General features: G+C 40.9%; 1 pseudogene; it reads right to left on the bottom strand.

The window, feature by feature from the left end:
- Window positions 1-3,953, bottom strand: part of LOC101997058 — a 4,802-nt pseudogene extending 849 nt beyond the window's left edge.
- Window positions 3,954-5,204: the final 1,251 nt, after the last annotated feature.

The raw sequence follows: 5,204 nt of genomic DNA, 5'->3' as shown, positions 1-5,204 counted from the left end.
AGCGAGAGTTAGCCGAGAAAAGGGCTAAAGCTAAAGAGCCAAGCAATGTTTAAATGAATACAGTTTGTGTGTTGTTATTTCGGGCATAAGCTAGCCGGGCAGGCAGCCGGGGTGCTGGGGACTCAGCCCTGCCGCACCTATTACTACACTTGTTCATTTCTGGCTGCTGAGAGCTGAAATAGGCACACAGAAACTGCATTAATTAAATCTCTACTTGGCCAATTAGCTTATGCATATTTCTAGCTAGCTATGATATCCTAAACTAACCCATTTCTATTAATCTGTGCATCACCACAAGGTCTTGGCCCACTGGCAAAGTTTCAGTAGGCTCCAGTGGAGGTGTTTGTCTTCTGCAGCAGCTACATGGCTTCTCTCTGACTCCACCTACTATATATCTCTGCTTGTATTTCCTGCCTTGTTTTATTCCGTTAAGTCATTCGCTTTATTATTAACCAATAAAAGCATCTTTATTCATTAACCAATAAAAGCAACACATATACAAAGTAGTCACTTCCCACACCACTTCCCCTTTTCTGTTTCAATAAAAAGGAAGAGTTTAATTTTAACATAGTAAAATTACATATAACAAAACAGGTGTCAAGCAAGAATTACAGTTAGAATATTTATATCTACATCATCATCTTTTATCATAACAAAGGAAAAGTATAACTATAACTACCTATTCTTCAGCTCCAGAGGAATATGGCATACCAATGAGCACCAGCTGAATCCACATAAAACCTGAGACCTTGGAAAGGAATTCTAGACAAAAACAAAACAAAACAAAACAAAGTTTAGCCACATTTTTTTTCTGTATGGGCTCCACTCATGGTGAGCAGGGGTGCCACAGTTTCTTTAAAAGAGGTGCAGTAAAAACTGTGCAGTTTCTTTAAAAATGGCACCTTCCTGGTGTGCCAGCACAAACAGCTCTGATTCTTTCAGGAGGTTCAGCTATGAAACATTTAAATGGGGTTTGTGAGCAGTGTGTTACAAACTACTTAATGGCACAACACAGACCCGCCACATACCTGGAACTGGGGAAATGTGCATGGCTGTCAGAGGCAGTGAACATGCTCTGTCATGTTGGACTGGGTGCAACCAATAGGCAGGACCATGGAACTGGTCCTAACCATGCCCACTTAGCATTTAAAAAAGAGATACTCCTGGTCAGAAAATAATTACAAACATGCAATAAAGACATATTCAGGCAGAAATAATCCTCTAAACTAGAGTGTTAGAAAAATGTATGTAGGTTTGAGAAAGAGAAAAAAAAAGAATACAGAGAGTTATAAAAGAAAGTAAATGGTTTTTTAAAAAATACTAAATAAAGTCTTTAAAGAGACAGTCATAAAATAAAGGAGTAAAGAAAAAATAGCCATGTAAAGATGGAATATATACAGAGAGTCTGGATTATGCATATTATTGTGTTTTCTTTGAACTTTTTGACTGCAGAGAGACATATGATTTTGGGGACTGCTAAGCTAAACCAATATATATGTCTTTTAAAGATATATTGACTTCAAAATTTGGGTCTAAAAATATGTTGCTTTGGAAAAGTAGTTCTGCTTTTGTTTCCACAGAGGATAAGAACCTGTGGATTCCCTACAGACTAAAGTGGTTCAATGGAACAAGACTTCCCAAAAAGTCTCCATGAACACCCCCCCAATTACTTTGCCCAACAAAAATCAGGAAAAAGTTTGGAGAGAACTATGTCCAAATTCCCAAATATTGTTTATTAATGTTTATTTACACTTAAAGGGTGATATACTATAAAGATGAATACTTTGCATTGCTATGGATCTTGGTTTATTGATACAAATTTAAGGTCAGTTTTGTTAAATGTATATTTCTACTCTTGATTAAGGTATCGTGTTTGTTCGGCCCATTTAAAAATATAAAGTATAATTAAATACAGGCTAATAGAAAGTCATCTATAATAGTCAAACTTGTAGTCATTTTAGTTAAGTTTTCTAGATAAATAGAGATATAATTCATCTAGATAGCTATTCTTCAAATTTTTCAAAGATTAACAGAATATGGCATTTAAAATGTTTTAAAAACTTAGAACTTTTCATGAAAATAAACACATCCACTCCTGACAACACCAATCTACTTCAAAAGGATGATAGGCATCTAAGAGGCTCCTTATGGAGTTTGTTAGCCATTTAGTCAAGAAACTGCTCTTGTCTGTACTGCTTGATGTTATGCTGTATGAACTGGACATGAAGAGCCCACAGATAGATGACTGCTGAACTTGCCTAAAGGTAAGATGGTTCTTCTGGGTTCCTGATTCACCAAAGAGTCTGCCAGACATTCTACAATACACAGAGGAAAGTGACTGATAATATAGGCAGGACTGTTTTTGAAATTTCCTGCTTCATGGAAAAGTCTGGTAGATGCTATCAGCATTTAGACTGAGGATGGATGCCACAACATTACAGAAAAACTTAGAGAGACTGTCCAGGCAGTAAGTTATCTCTGCCAATTTTAAGGTTTTAGATGTTTCTTAGAATGCACTTCCTGTTTACTTAGGTAATATGTCCTTTCTGGGGTCTTTGATGGGGTTGAAGAATAGATGGTTATAATTATAGTTTTCTTAGTTATGATAAAAGATAAAAAAAAGCTATAAATATTGTAACTCTAATTATTACTTGAATCCTGTTGGTTATATGTAATTTTACTATTTTAAACATTTTTGGGTACCAGTAGCAGATCCTAGATGGGTAGACTCTCTGAGTGATTCAGGCAGGGCAACACCAGGATGTCTGTGTTATCCTTTGTGAAGAAGGAGGTTTCAGAGGCCAGAGGAATGGTCGTGGGATGGAGGCTGATACCAGGGCAGAGTCCTGGGCTTAGGAGCTCCTGGATGTCAGACACCAGGCCTTCACATTAAATGCATCAGTTGTCTCCAGAATGTACTCTGAAGGACATTCTATCTTAACCACAATGTGTTCTCCCTGTCAGGCATCTCTAGGGCCATGGCTGTGAGGATATCAGTGATAGTAGAAAAAGGAATGCTGAGTGTTGGCCAGGATGTCTTGGGTGGTATGAAGAACTCCAAGTGGCATCCTCTTCCTCTTTCTTCACTTCAGCACAGTAGGTGACACTTCTGCCACTGAGACTGCCCTCCTCCCCATGAGGCCATCCTAGTGGTCCCTCTTCCACAACCCACTTCTGCTGGGTCAGAGAAAGCTTCTACAGCCCCCACAAAACTGAAAAGCTTCTCTCTCTGTACCCTTACTGTTCCGTCTTTCAAGGTTTCTATGACTCAGTCTCAGCCTTTCAAAGTGGTGAGTCTGTCTTTCCCCAGGGGATGTGCTATCACTAGCTAGTCCTCTACCAACTGTTCCAGCACTGCCAGAGGAGTTGAAGTAGCTGTTTCTACCTAGGACTGATGGCCTGATAGGCCCAGCTGGGAAGGAATTATCAAGCATCTTTCATCACTGCAGGATGCCTCGTGCAGAAACTCTGAGTGACCCAATGAACAGAAGGAAAAGCATTTCTTGAGGTTGACTTTGAGGACCTTGTAGAGGAGTAAGAGGATGAGGAAGGAAGAGGGCCAGCTAGGTCCTCAGAAGAGAGAGATGGACCCAACACACTAGGGGACTGCCCACCCTGCAGCTGTCAAGGGACAAGTCATGTTGTGGTGCAATCTCTACCCTAGAGTTCAGTGGGGCCAAGACAGCTGGGGAGAGTGAGTCTGAGGCCTGGGACACCTGAGCTTTGAAGTGCTGCAGGAAGAGCTCAGCAAAATGTCCAGAAAAGGCAGCTTCTGCTCCAAGATCTGCATATTGTGGGTGGAAGGCAAGGTAGAGGCAAAAACAGTGGTCAAGATACAGGGCAGCAGCCCTCTCATGGAACTCACAGAACTCTTGACAAATTTGAGGAAGGGGTTTTGGCAGTGCTGGCAGAGAAGGGAACTCCCTATCCTCCTCGGAAGGGGCACCATTCATGATGGGCCCCAGGAGGACCCTATGATGAGGGGCAGCAAAGAAGAAAGCAGCCAGAAGACACAGGGTGAACAGCAACAACTCATCTCGCTCCACATGTTCAACTCCAGGGTCAAAGAAGTGGAAGTAGCCACTGTCTGAGGAGAATATTTCAATCCCAGAAGGGAAAGGAAAGTCAACTACGGTTGAATGGCCAGAGCATTTCTGTGAATTAAAGTATCAGCCACCACCCCAATGGCCTTTAATTGGTGGTCATGTAATCGGATTAGTTGAGAAGAGATACTAAGAGAGGAAGTTCAACGGTTTACACTCCAAAGAGTAGTTGGAACTCCCCATAAAGCAAGAGAGCCTTTAGACAATCCCAGAGAGTGGTCCTGGGAAAAAGTCATCAATTGTTCTCAGGCCACAAAGAAACCCATGCAAGAACAGGGACAGAAGGGAAAGGAGTGTTCACGGATTGAGTATGCTGCTGATAGTAAGGGACTTCGGCAGTTTGTTAGGCCATGGTCGTTTGCTCACACAGTGTCTCTGAGAGAAAATAACCTGTTGGAGGATCTTTAATTGATTCTACCTCCTGGGTGGTTAGCCCTTATATTGAGGTACCGGGATGAACTGGGTCACTGGGGAGAGTCCCTAACCAGAAAGACAATCAGGAAAGAAAAGAAAATGTACAGATTGGAAAGAAAGCCCCAATTCACCAAGGACTTAGAAAATGAAATTAGGGGTCAATTCACTGAAAACAGTCAAAGGGGAAAACTCAAGATGTCAGCAGAGAGTTGGAATGGAGACAGCAGCTAGGGCAACAAGCAAAAATGAAAAAATGTCAAAAAGAAGTTAAGGAGGACCCAGAAATCAAGCAAAAGAAATGACCCATCCACATTGTGTGTCAGTTGTTGCTGGCTTGCTTCTGCTGCCTGTTGTGTGATTTCTGTTTCCCAGGGGAAGGGTATGAGGAGACATGGAGGCAATGAAGAAGACTCTGAGAGATTAAATACAGAAACTCTTTATTGTAAAAAGGTCAAGGGTTTTCATAGGGTTAGGGAAATTAAGCTGCTATAGGAACGTTTGTGGTTAGTCCTTTTGAAACTGGTGATTGCTACTGGTGTGTTGTGATTGACTTGTGATGTGGGAATGATTTTTTATTAATAAAGAAACTTGCACCCATGTTCCCAAAATATTGTTTATAAATGTTCTTTTACATTTAAAGGGGGAAATGATATAGGTATGAATAATTTGCATTGTTATAGATTTTAA

The sequence above is a fragment of the Microtus ochrogaster genome, unplaced genomic scaffold, assembly GCF_000317375.1.
Source record: "Microtus ochrogaster isolate Prairie Vole_2 unplaced genomic scaffold, MicOch1.0 UNK253, whole genome shotgun sequence".
Classification (NCBI taxonomy): Eukaryota; Metazoa; Chordata; class Mammalia; order Rodentia; family Cricetidae; genus Microtus; species Microtus ochrogaster.
Note: the sequence above shows the minus strand (reverse complement) of the source record. Positions and strands in the feature narration are given on the sequence as shown.